Genomic DNA, 14,570 nt, shown 5'->3' on the forward strand with positions numbered 1-14,570 from the left:
GCTGAGGCATGTATTCTAAAGTCGATGGTTATCTCCACTGTCATGAGTTGTTCTGACTGCACTTGCCGTTCAACTTCTTCATCTTCATCTTGTATGAGTCCAATGACTGTAGTGTCATCTGCAAACTTGAGGAGTTCATGAGTTGGGTCATTGGAGGTACAGTTGAGAGGACACAATCCTGGGGAGCATCTGTGATGACTGTCTGTATACTAGAAGTGATTTCCCCCAGCTTCACCTGCCATTTCCTACCTGTCAAGAAGCTGATGATCCACTGACAGATGGTTAGGGGATACAGTGAGCTGAAGAGGATTTCTGGAATGATGGTCTTGAATGCTGAGCTGAAATCCACAAACAGGATTTGCTTGCATATGGCCCTGGGTGGTCAAGGTGTTGCAAGATGTAGTGCAGACCCATGTTGACTGCATCATCCACTGACTGGTTAGCCGAGTGGGTAAACGGCAGTGGGTCCAGCAGTTGTCCTGTGACATTCTTCAGTTATACCACCAGTTGTTAAAAGAACTTCATGACCACAGATGTCAAAGTGACAGGCCTATAGTCATTCAGTCCTGTGATGGAGGGTTTCTTGGGGACCAGCATGCCTTTGAAGCAGGAGGGGACTTAACACAGTTCCAATGATCTGTTGAAGACCTACGTGACGATTGGAACCAGTGTATTAGCACAGGCTTTAAAACAGGAGGGGGAGACAGCGCCTGGACCTGGTGCTCTCCTGGTTTTCTGGGGTGTTCTGAGTGGGTGAGGGGTGAGAATTTTTTAATTTGGCTGTAAAGGATCTGGGTACTTCTTCACACTGCAGGTCACCAAATACAGTGTGACACTGGTTGAGATGGCCATCAGTCATGTCGTACAATCATGTCTTGCTTGAATATATTTCAGTGTGATTAGTTTGCTGGTAATGGGATACTTGATCATTCATTTAGTAAGTAGTATGCAATACATACCAGAGAAAGTAAAGCTATGATGTAGTCTGCCACTGCTTAAAGTTGTTTTCTGCTTTATCGTGGATGGCAATCAGTGTTAAGGTGCATTACTGCCACTTTCTAAGTTGGAGTGTGAAGTGCTTGAAGTTGGCGTTGATGTTGCTAGGAAACCGGAGACATGTACAGTTAAGTAATGACTTGGCTCTCTCGCCTGTGGAAAAGAAAGCCGCCTTTTTAGACGGTTCACTAGTTAAAGCAAGTACGAACTGGCACCTGCCCAAAACCAGTGCTATGTTCCGGTTTGTGGAAAGGCGAAATCTGATCTTTTGTCAGTGAGTTTCTGGCCTCCTTGTAGAGGGCACCATCCCCACTTCTGTAGGGATCCCAGCTTGGCCTGACAAAATTGTCTTAGCCTGGCTGTGAACCGTGATTTGTTATTATTGTCTGTGCAGAAGGTCTTGGTTGGTATACACATCTTCTCAAAAGCTGATGTAAGGTGCCACCGTGTCAGTCAGTTCGTTCAGGTTGCCAGTTGCATCTTCAAAAACACTCCAATCAGTAGTCGAAACAATCTTGCAGTTACTGCTCTGCTTCACTGATCCATTTCTTCACTGTTTTGACCATAGGCTTTGCAGATTTTAGTTTCTGCCTATAGGTTGACATTAGATGAACCAAGCAGTGATCAGAGTGTGCCAAAGCTGCCCGGGGAACAGAGCAGTGGTCCAATGTGTTGCTATCCCTGGTTGGAAAATTAATATGCTGTCTATATTTTAGTAGTTCATGGTTTAATTTTGTTCTGTTAAAGTCCCCAAGGACTGTGAAAAGTGAGTCTATGTGTTTTTGTTCCAAGCCAGTTATCTGGTCGGCCAGGGTTTGCAGTGTGTCATTCAGTCTTGCCTGGGGTGGGATGTAAACACCACCAGGACCAGGATGGAGGAGGAAAACTCCCACGGTGATTAAATGGCTTGATGCTTATATATAAAGTCTCCATGTTTGGGCTGCTGTCTTAACTTAGCAATCTTTTTTGCATCTTTACACCAACTTTTGTTGATATAGAAGCAAATTCGGCCGCTTTTTGTTTTCCCTGATTGCTCCACAACTTCTTTACTGTCTGTCTATACAATCTGATATACACTGATATATACTTAAACACTGAGTCATCACTCTGAATCAAAAGGACATGGACTTCTCTCGTCAGTTGTTCACTCAACATTCTATTTTTGGGATTTATGAGTCGTTGGACCCTGTATCTGAATTGAATAGCATTGCATTTGTCCAATTATTGGAAAAAATGGGTGCACTTAAAGAGCACTGTCAGATTGACCATAAGCGGCTGGATGATGCAGCAAAGATGCAGACACAGGCGATAGCAGGTTTCACCAAATAGTGGGTGCCTATTTACCAAATAAGACAAAACCACATACAGCGGCACAGCACAGCAGCATACATGACTGAGATACCTGACCAGCAACAAGGGCAGATGGTAGCTGGCGCCTTTTATCCCCTGTCACCAGTCCAGTCTAATTGGAGGCCTCCACTCACGGGTTTCTTTAAACAACATGATTTCCCAGCTCCCCACAAACAATATTATTACAATGCATTGATTCCTAATGCTGTATTGCTGTTCGCTATTTACACCCCCCCCCCAGAATAAACAAACCCACTACATATATATATATATATATATATATATATATACATATAGTATCTCACAAAAGTGAGTACACCCCTCACTTTTTTGCAAAGATTTTATTATATCTTTTCATGGGACAAAACTATAGAAATGAAACTTTGATATAAGTGTACAGCTTGTATAGCATATAGATTTACTGTTAAATTGTATCAAAGTTTCATTTCTATAGTGTTGTCCCAAGAAAAGATATAATAAAATATTTGCAAAAATGTGAGGGGTGTACTCACTTTTGTGAGATACTGTATATACATATATACACACTATACACTGGAGGTGTGCACACAATCCTATCTAATCTAACTTCCTCTCTCCCTCAGATGAAGCAGACTATCCATACCTCCGCCTGGCAGAAAACACAACCACACCTCAACAAAAGTTCAATGTGCAAATATGCAATGTGCAAACTGCTAATAAAGTGCAAACTGTGAATAAAGTGCAAACATTCCCATAGTTTCTTGTAATGAAGGGCCCTTCGTTACAAGCACTTACAATATTTCTTCTCTGATGGCTGAATAAAGGTAGCGGTGAAATAGAAAAGACAATAACTTCTCTCTCCTGCTTTCATCTCCCCGCTCATTCTATATACCCTTTATCATCTTCCCATAGGTTACTCATTTTCACTGCTTTCGGTCCTCCTATAATCTGTCTTTCTATTGTCTTTATTGTATAGAAACCCCATGTGGCAGGATTTTATTTAAAATCCTATATAAAAGTGATTTTCCTTAACATTTGTATGGAAATTCTACTCAGACACGCATCACGACATTAAGATGGGTTATTTTGTAAAGTGTGCTACTGTAGGGACCATAAATAAGTGTGAATCATAGAAAATGATGAGCACAGGCTAGGCATAGGCTAGTCTTCCTATCCTTCTTCATCTTTACTTTTCCCCTTTCCACACTTTTATCTCCTGTATTTTGAGAATGGATTCATGCTAGCATCTCATGACTCTTTGTGTAACTTTACTGTCTCTCACTTGTTCCTGTAGATCTCAATTATTTTGATTAGGCTCAGGAGGTAGAAGATCAGTGGTTCGATATCTGGCTCCTCAAGTGCACATGTCGAAGTGTCCTTGGGCAAGATACTGAACATATAGCTCCTAAAGGCTGCTGCCGTTGGCATGTGTGTAAGATAAGATCCTTCTCTTGATGAGCAGGCACCTGCATGGCTGTCTCTGCCATCAGTGTATGAAACATGTGAATATGTGAATGTTGACTTGTAGTGTAAAGCACTTTGAGTGGTCAGAAGACTAGATAGGTGATATATAAATCCAGTTCATTTACCATTACAAAACTGCTCACATTCACATGTAACTATTACTCTCTTAACACTTGAGTCACTTGCCAACACTTTCTCTCACACACAATCTAACACTGTTGTCATACCTGCCATGCGGCTTTACATTTAAGCCTTCTTTACCTCCTGCATCTAAATACCCCCACTTCTCTCACTTCACCTTTTCTTCGAGCTTCTCATCATTCAAGAAGATTCTCTCACACTTGCTCCCTCCTTCCCTCACTCTCCCTCTTTTTTTGCTTTTTAATCTGCTCTGCGCTGTAATTCGTTCTGTAATTTGCATTTAGGTGAGTACTGTGTGACCTATATGCACCTTACAACGAGACTGATCATTGCTATTCCTGTTCTGACCTGTTCACAGCTTTCATACTGTCAGCGACTAGTTCTGCTACATTGGCAGAAACTGCATTTCTCTGTGAGTGTGAAATCCCAGTTGGTGCTTAACATCCCTGATGTCCAACAGAAATGGCTGTTAACAAAATTCAGATGGAAAACATGTGTAGTATAATAGTTTTTGACAGTTTAGAGACTGGAAACAGCTCTTACAATTACTGTTTTGTGTGTGAAATTGTGTACCATTTGAAGCTTTAAAAGTTGCAGAAAAGGCTGCAACCAGGAGTGGCTCTAAAAAAAAAGAAAGAAAAAGAGATTGGAACTACCGACACCATATGACAATACACTAAACCAGAGAGATTTTGTCCACTCATAGCTTAGATAGAAAATGGACTGTACTTATATAGCACTTTTCTTGTCTTTTGACCACTCAAAGTACTTTTACACTACATGTCACATTCACCCACTGATTCACACACTGACAACAGGGGCTGCCATGCAGACTGCCAACCTGCTCATCAGGAAGAATCTAATATTCATACACCGTTGGCACAGCCATCGGGAGCTATTTGGTGTTAAGTATCTTGCCCAAGGACACATTGACATGTGGACCGTAGGAGCCGGGAATCAAAGTGCTAATCTTCCGATTGGTGGCCACTCTACCTCTGGATGAGGACTTTTTCATGAAACATTGCTTTAGTATTTGAGCACAATATCATAGATCTATCAATACCTCTTTTACATATTTGTCATTTTAAAACAAGTCAGCTGGAAACATTAAAATGTGAGCCAGAGACAAACAATTTAAGTTTTAAATTTTAAGCTTATTTTAGCTTAATTAGCTTGCTAGGTACAGCAGATTAATTATCAGTTGTGATTTTAAACTTGATAGTTGCTGTCTTCAAGTGAGAAAACATTATAAACTATATTTGTGCGATGCAAGAACGGAGATCCTTCGGAGGTCCCTTCTTGTTTTACACATCAGCGCATTGTGCACTGAGTGTTTGGTGGCCAACCCAGTCCAGACCAGTAGTCCTGGAGAATCCCACCAGGCTCACACAGTGTCTTGTGCACTGAGCACGAGCTAAGCTGGTGCACAGCCTTCATAACAGAGCCGGGCTTGTGGTAAGCTGAACAGGAGTCGGTGGTGATGCTAATTAGTTTAAAACACTGTATGAAATTTTTGACTTGGTTATATGTTGAAACTCTCCCAGGTCACCACACATTCGACCAGGCTACCATTTAACCTGTGAGGTAAAGTGTTTTTTCCACCAATCATGAAATCTAAAGTCACGTCCAACCAGACTCCATTAATTAATCCCAGGTCAGGTTGTTTCCTGCCACAACACCAGTGTTAGTCAGGTACTGCAGCTCAATTCAGCCAACAGATCATCAGACTAAAATGACATGATTTTCACCAAAAGAAACCCTGGTGCTGATACCACATACCGCGTAGACGGCATACCACGCTGTTGAATCACCCTGAATCACCGCAGGGGAAATTCCTTCACCGCGACAGCCCGAGTAGGTGGTGCAAGAAACAAGATTGCCAAAGCACACAGATGGCATGTCTGCATTCGTACGGTGCTCCCGCACTTTCCAGCCACACAGAAAGCATGAACCAACCACTTGTCTCTCTCCCCTCTAATCTCCCTGCTAGTGTCTCTAGGCTGTTCCTCCACTCTCACCCTCCCTTCCTTTTCTTTCCATTAGTCTTGAGTCCTAAGGAGAGAGGCGAGAGGAATACAAAAGGGAAGATGAGGAGGAGAGTCCTTCGTCCTGAGGCCCAGTGCCAGCTGCTACTGCTGCAGAGACTATCCATCTAAACACATGCAGGCAGGGATGACACTGCTTTGGAATTCAGCCCTTGAAGCAAACTCCTTGGGTAAGCCTGCCTCAGTAAAGCCCTGGGCTCTCTAGGTGCTAGACGATGCTCTGCCCTAATAATGAATAACACACTGGGGGACACCCCAGTCTACACTCTATAAACAATGTTACCATTACAAGAGCATCTCTCCCTTATGAGCCACGTACACAGATGGCAAGAAGTTTTTCCATCTTTCCTCTATACTTCCACTTTACTGTGTACAGCAGACAAATGACACACGCCTCTGTGACTGCGTTACTGCCCAACGCTGATCATTAATCAGTTTTTCTATCAGCCAAAACATAAAAGCTGCACCTGTGAGACAGAATTGCTTTATCACTTTAATCTAATGTAAACGGATATGGGAAGAGAAAAGCAGCTTTGGATTAACAACTGTAATTACCAAGAATCAGCTCTGTGAGCCAGGAGCCGTGTCAGCTAGTGAGACAATATATTTCAATATAAGTTAAGGGAGTATAGTCAATATTTTGAGGCGTAGGTGCACAGATTGAAACGATGGGACAGTTTTCAGTGGAGGCGAGTTTACAGAGCAACTGTAGCCCTGACAACAGAACACTAAAGCATGTCTGACATTATTTCGTAAGAGCTTAGTCAAAGCAAATATACCATTATATCCCAACAGGCGTAACATTTCTATTACCAGTTGTGTCCAGATAAACAATTAGAAGCATAGAAAAAGTCAATTACATTTACAACACAACAGGGGATTAATATATGAGAGCCGGCCCACACCGAGTAATTACTGCAAACCTCTGATTTAATTTGCCTCAAAGCTTCTGAGAACAACTAAAAGCTGCAGAGTCATTGTGCATACTGTCTGGTGTTACATTTCACTTCTCCTATCTGAATTCAGTGTTGTCATGACGATAAGTAATCCTACAATTAACATTTTAATTACATTTGTCTGTCCAGTCTCACTCCAATTTGCACATCATTTCTTTTAGAGGAGGAGTTTACATTGCAAGGATTCATATTTAGAAAAAGTATAAATGCTGCACTGGTTACAGAATGTTGAGAGAGTTGTAGCCCCTCGTCTCTCATTTGCACAGGATGTGATTAAAATGGCATGCATGCTCACTTAACCACTGTAAACTGATGTGTTAAATTTGAGTTAGATGTGTGGTTCAGAGCAGCAGAGCCTCTCTGGTTTTGCAGGGGGAAGCTGATTAACTAGGCCTCGACGTTTCTTGAAAAGAGAGCATGAGGGATCCCTTTGCTCTGCCTCGCTCTCCCTTGGGGTGCTTTCCCTCACTCCGCGGAGAGATGAGAGGGTGAGAAGAGACAAAGAGATAAGAAGGTGAAGTGAATGCGTGACAGACAGCAGCCCTGGGAACCGCTCCTTTCTGCATTGGCATACAACAGAGTGGCAGACAGAAAGAAAAGAAACTTCTTTTTTTTTTTTTTTTACTTGAGGAACAGAGCCAGCAGCTTATTCTTTACATGTCAGATTAACTGGAAAATATTGTAGAGGAAGGCGTGAAAATCAGTGACATGAACATTTCTGGTGACAATATGTTCATAAGCGACGTGGTAAGACTCATGAGGCTCAGATCAGTGATTTTCATGGTACCAGTAACGATTCCAACTGTGGAGCTGCTAACAAAATAGCAACCAGCTACATCAACTGCTTGCTAGCAGGAGCAGGATGGGGCTTTTTCAAAGCTCCAAATCTGAACATCACTGAAGTTAAAGAGGTATGATGGCTGTCTGTACATGTGCTACCAAGTGAGGCAGAAACATTTAAAGAGTGCACCGTAATCCTGAGAGAACAAAGCCCTTAGTTGACCAGTAAGCTGATGTGATGGATGAAGCGGTCTGTCTACTTTCCTGCCACCCGTCTGGAACAAAAGGGAGGCTATAATAGGTATGACTAAGCATGCACACAAACTGACCGCAGCTTGTAGATAGGTGCACACACACACACACACACACACACACACACACACACACACACACACACGCACAAAGTATATTTACAGGCTGCTGTTGTGGGTGTATATTTTGATGGATTGATGCACATTGATTCATGCACACACAGTACTAATGATATTTGCCTACTTAAGATATGCAAGGCCTACACAAGCTAAACTGTATGTTCACTAGGGCCCGACTGATTCTGGGGGGCTGATGCTGCTATTGATATATTGGTTACATGTACAGAATATATACATAAACACACAATGATCCCTCAAATGTGGTTATCAACACTTATTACAAAGAATGTAATGAACTTTATTGTTTAAATGACATCAGTGCACTGAAACAGTAAACACTACTGGAAATGCAATAATTATAATTAGCTATAAATAAATAAAAAACACTGAACAAAAAAAAAAAGCATATATTAAAGTTGAATTAAGAAAAATGATCAAGTATACATAAAATGCTGCTTATATAACTTTTTAAAAAATCGGCACAGATTGGACAACATTCACCAGTACCGATATATCTGTGATAGGCCAATATCAGCCAATAATATCGGTTGACCGACACATCGGTCGGGCTCTAAGTTCACAACTTAGTTTGTCCAACTTTTCCAAACAAGTCTCTGCCTCTGGCACATGCCTCTCACATTGAACAGATAGATCCTTCACCTGTCACACTTCATCTCCCAAACTAACACCTGCTTCCTTATACAAACACAGTGACACATTGCAAGCACCTGCCTGACATTGCAACGTATTACATAAAGCTGCAGGAGGTTTTGCAGCAGAGTGGTACACAATTGGTAGCTTCTCTTGCTTCGGGGCTACTTGAGGGGAACTAGGACTGTCACAACAAGTGATTTGAACAACCACCTGCAGACCTTCCTTATAACACTGACAAGTGGCATTTGCCTCTTTTTTTTTTATGACGCCACACACCAGCAGAACTCAATACAGATATGATCACAAAAAAATGACACATCAGTGAACAAATGCCATAATGAATTTGTGATAGGTGTACCAGTTTCTTAAGCTAAGGTCCATGACACCCTACAGAAAAACACTGAATGTATACTTGTGCAACAAGCTGAATTTCATAAAGTCATTATAGTAGCCCAAGTCATTTCATGTTTTCACTGTTGATTGCATATATACATATATCTAGTTCCCTTTTTTATGCCTGGAGGGTGGGGTGAAATACAAAAAAATGAACCTTGGGGTATTCTCAGTGTGTACTTTTTGGATCCACCTGCTCAGATGTTTCTGCTCAGACAGGTTGGCATGCATCTGGCAGTCCACACATTTGTCAACAAAACCAACATTTTGATTGTCTATTTTACATCCATGAACATGCTGTTCTCCACTGAAAGCAAGCCCATCTGTCTAATACCCAGCATGTCTATTGCCAGAGCTCTCATTGCGGTAAAGGGAACATCAATTGGATGCTGTGTGTCTACTTCTTTATTCTGTGAACATTACTTGTGAGAGTCTTATGCAATTGAGCTAGTTCGCACTGAAAGTAATACACTCGGAGGGAGGCACACCAAGAGAGACAAAGTAACCTTTTTGAGGCTGTATGAGTAAGATGACCCTGTGTGTGTTAACACAGTACGAAATCCCTCTGGACAAAAAGTGACAGAGACTGTGCCATCAAAAAATTTGTACAGGAACGATAAAGAGAGGAGGAGAGAAGAGGGGAGGGGAGGAGACAAGACTAACCCAGTTAGGTTTGGGTGACACTATTAAAACTCTGTCTGCTCCCTGGGTATCAGATTAACCTAGTTGAAGCTTTTCCTGATGAGTTAATTAGACAAGATTGGAAAGGGGTTCTGATTTCCGCCAGTGCAGGTTTCTAATGATATGATGAACATTACCAGGATGTGTTCACAAGATGGTGATCTATTTTTATATTATTTGGCTGAGTTCAAATTCCAAAGTACCCTCTGCAGTGTAAAGCACGTGACTGCCCAGAAATCTAATCTGGTATTTCGGAAATTGATTTCATCATGTGAGAAATGCTGAAAGTTTTTTGCTGAGCATTGCTATGCTATTTAGTCTGGGTGAACAGCTGGAAACTGACTAAATTTTAATGGTGTTTACTGGTGCTTTTGCCCCGCTTGTTTAACTTGGTATATTCAGGAAACACATTACAGGGTACCATTTCACTTGGCTCCAGCCTGCTTTCAAAAAGCAGACACAGAAAGAGAGCAGGCAACACTGACTGTTGAGAAAGCTACAGATGATGATGTTTCAGCCCTCAGGCCCTCCTCCATATCAACAATCATAGTAGGAAACAGGCGCTGGTATGTTATATAGGCCACGTACAGGTCATCATGTTCCATCATGAGGGTGAGACAAAGCAATCAAGGGGCCTTCAGCAAATCAAACCTTTTAACAAACAATAACAGAATGTACAGCTAATCAATCGTCTTCAAATAAAGTAACAAAAACAACCATGTTACCACATATAGATATTTAGTTTTACAGTCCAGTTTCTTTTGGATTAAGTACATTCAAATATATTGGATGAACATCATAAACAACCTGATCTAAATATACAATAAATAAAGGTATATTACAGAAAACACTTCAAGTCATAATCTATATTTAGTCCATAAGGTGGTTCTCAGATGGTGCATCCAACAGTGTTCCCTCCTGGAAAGTAAAACACCCAATTTACCTCCTCCTGGATGGAGTGATACTTTTCCAATACTAATATATCTGAGAAGAAATTGGATGACTAAATTTGCCAAAATGTGCTGCTACTGGATAATTCATGTTTTTGCATCTAATAGTGCTTCTATGTTCTGCTATATGAGTGCTCTACTCATCTTTCCAACATATATCTTACCATAAAGGCAAGTGATATGATAAATGACTGACTTAACATGAAATAACTCCTTTTATAGGGATCTCTTTACCTGTGTGAGGATGTTTACAACTGTTCCAATGTTCAAGTATAATACACTGACTACAACAACCATAGCAGCTGTTTCCCTCAGGGATGAAGGTGTTAAATTGGCTTGGGCTGGTACTGATTGAGGAGGAGCTAAGTATGAATGTACCACATGGTCTCTCAGGTTTTTATCTTTTTCATGTAGCATAAGATGTCATTCTTTGAATATACCATTGAGTTGACAATCACATTCAAATATATTTATTTGTGTACTCTTAGAATACGCTGCTGTAAATATTACATGCTCATTTGATTTCGCTATGGGTTTATTTTTTTTAGAGATGAGACCTAGATCTGTCTTTTATTTTAGTGGCAGCATCATTTAGGACAGATTTCTTGTATCCTCTTTGTTGAAAATTGTTTTTCATACCACTCATGTTCCTGTCAAAATCATCAGTTTTTCTGGCAAATTTGTTTTAATCTGCAAAACTGTCTAGAGGGGAGACTATTTTTTAACGGCAAGGGATGATCCGAGCCTGCGCTTAGTAAAGTATTTTTAGCAGTAGGTTTTTGAAACAGATCTGTATACAAGCTCTCTGATGATCCACACATCTAGAAGATTGATATGTTTGAAATCATAATCCAAATACTTCTTTCATAAGAATATATTCTCTAGGTGATGAGAATATTCATTTTCCAGTTGCTAGTGAGTGGTGGTGAGTTGGTGGATCTGTTTTGTTTGAAAAATGCCTTTAAATGTATGTTTCTGAAAAACAGATCTACTTTGACACTAAAGTCTTTGACATGGTTAATTGGTATGAAAGAGAGTTCTTTATTTAACACAGAGATGAGATTCATTTCAAGATTTAGTGGACAGATTAAAGACAGCCATTTCCTCCGTTGTTGGACCTAGGAGCTAGTCCAGGGTCTTTGTCTTCTTCCTGTGTTAAGTAAGGCCTTTGCTTGGCCTCAACCCCTTCTTCTGATTGTCATGCCTGGCTTGTCTATAGTTTGAGAACTTGAGGGTGATGAGAGCTGGTCAGTTTCTTGACATCATGTAGCCATCTTTTGGGGCTTCGTTTAAGGTTCCTCCAGTTATAGATGTTGTACTCACTTGAATCTTTTTTGTCTCTGTTGCATTTTTTTAATTTTAATTTCTTTGATCTCTCTAGGGAGCTTCTCTTGCCAATTCATCCAGGTCTTTTTTAAGGTGGTCAAAAAGCAGAGTCATTGGATGAAATTGACAGAATGCGTCCCAGTTCCCCATGCGTTTTTTCTGCCCAGGATGGGTTCCTTCTGTCATCTAAGACCTTGTGGAATGACTCCTTGTCAGACGTAATCACTCAAAGTGATTGCATGTAAGTGGATTCTGACCTGGTGTTTGGAAAGATTTAACACTTCATTGGAGACTTCTGTAGAATGTAGTGGTGACTAATCACCATCAGGTGTGTTACCAAAAAAAAATACCAGTTCCTGTTTCCTACTATGTATGACACAATTTTGTTTTACATTAGCACGATACATGATCTATTACATTTAATTTTGACACTAATTTGATTTCAATGATGTTTCCTTTTTTTTTTGCTCCATGAGCAAAAAGTGATGCAATTTTCCATCAGCGATTGTGTGCTTTTATTGGCAGGAACAGAAGCCATTCTACAGGCCAATGAAATGGCAAACAAATGAAGATTAATAGAAACAAAAGTCAGACTTAATTGATTTCCAGTTATTTACATAAATAGTAGCAGTACGTAGTAATTTATATAAATAGTAGTACAGTACACTGCGGGCTACAAGCTCTCCTTTGGTTTTACGCTAAGTAGCTTTTAGCATTGATTCAAATACACGTGTCAACAGTTCGGAGTTAAATGTACATGAGATAATTAAGTAGTTTACAATGATAGGATACTGTTTGCGTGCACTAGTGACAGAGAAAGAGAGAGAATAACAGTTACTGTAAGTAGTTTAAAGTGATAGGATTATGTGTGTGTGTGTGTGTGTGTGTGTGTGTGTGTGTGTGTGTGTGTGTGAGAGAGAGAGAGAGAGAGAGAGAGAGAGAGAGAGAGAGAGAGAGAGAGAGAGAGAGAGAGAGAGAGAGAGAGAGAGAGAGTGTGTGCGTGTGGAGAACACTTTTCCCCCCCTGCTATGCATTCAGTATCGTGCAGTATCATCGTTTCTATGCTACTGCATGCAGTTTAACAGACTGGAGGGGTTTCACATTATAAACCAGCACAATGTCAACTCAGCCTGGTGCCTTTTTGTATCACAAGTCTTTCATGAAGGCCCATGAACTAGACTTCACTGCAGGCTTTTCCAGCCAGTGTTTAAACTGGATGCACATCATACAATTTCTCCAGCTTATTACACACTCAACTTGCTGTCATGACCAAATTTGCACACACACACACACACACACAAGCAGTGCCCTAAGAGAGCTTTCATTAAGAAGTATGTAAATTATTTAAAAGCTGAACTCCTAACCTTGACATGAACATGATCATGAACTGAAATTCTTATCATTTGGATAACTGTGCACAGTATGAATTTTTTTTGCAGGTACAGTTTTTACAAGATCCTGAATCACACAACCCTCTTCGCTTTTAATGGAACTGGTGTGTAACTATTATTTATTTTAGGATGCCTCGTTGGTGAAAGATGACACACCAATACTGAACACCAGTACATGTTTAGTAGCAACTGATAAGTTTGTCTCCTCTTCTTTATTTACACAATATGATGCAGTATGATACCACACGATAAGATACCATACCATACAATATGATACCATACGATGAGATACCATACCATACCATATGATAAGATACCATACCATAACATACCATACGGTAAGATACCATACGATGAGATACCATACCATACCATACAATAAGATACCATACCATACGATAAGATACCATACCATGATAAGATACCGTACCATACCATACAATACGATACCATACCATACCATACCATGATAAGATACCGTACCATAACATACCATATGGTAAGATACCATACCATACCATACAATAAGATACCATACCATACAATAAGATACCATACCATACGATAAGATACCATACCATACAATAAGATACCATACAATACCATACCATACCATAAGATACCATACGATAAGATACCATACCATACGATAAGATACCATACCATACCATAAGATAAGATACCATACCATACCATACAATACAATACGATAAGATACCATACCATACAATACCATACCATATGATAAGATACCATACCATACCATACAATACCATACCATATCATAAGATACCATACCATACCATACCATACCATAAGATACCATACCATATCATACAATACGATAAGATACCATACCATGATAAGATACCGTACCATACCATACAATACGATACCATACCATACCATACCATGATAAGATACCGTACCATACCATACGATAAGATACCATACCATACAATACCACACCATACGATAAGATACCATACCATACCATACAATACCATACCATAAGATACCACACCATACGATAAGATACCATACCATATCATACCATACCATAAGATACCGTACCATACCATACAATACCATA

The 14,570-nt window shown here is 40.3% G+C and overlaps 1 protein-coding gene across 1 annotated transcript in view; it reads right to left on the bottom strand.

Moving 5' to 3' along the window:
- has3 (hyaluronan synthase 3) overlaps positions 1–8,600 on the bottom strand; it is a 205,029-nt gene extending 196,429 nt beyond the window's left edge. Inside the window, exon 1 of the mRNA XM_053319198.1 lies at positions 8,591–8,600. The gene's annotated coding sequence lies outside the window, so the exon portion shown is untranslated. The remainder of the gene's footprint in view (positions 1–8,590) is intronic.
- Positions 8,601–14,570: the final 5,970 nt, after the last annotated feature.

Source organism: Scomber japonicus, chromosome 5 (genome assembly GCF_027409825.1).
Source record: "Scomber japonicus isolate fScoJap1 chromosome 5, fScoJap1.pri, whole genome shotgun sequence".
NCBI classification, from domain to species: Eukaryota; Metazoa; Chordata; class Actinopteri; order Scombriformes; family Scombridae; genus Scomber; species Scomber japonicus.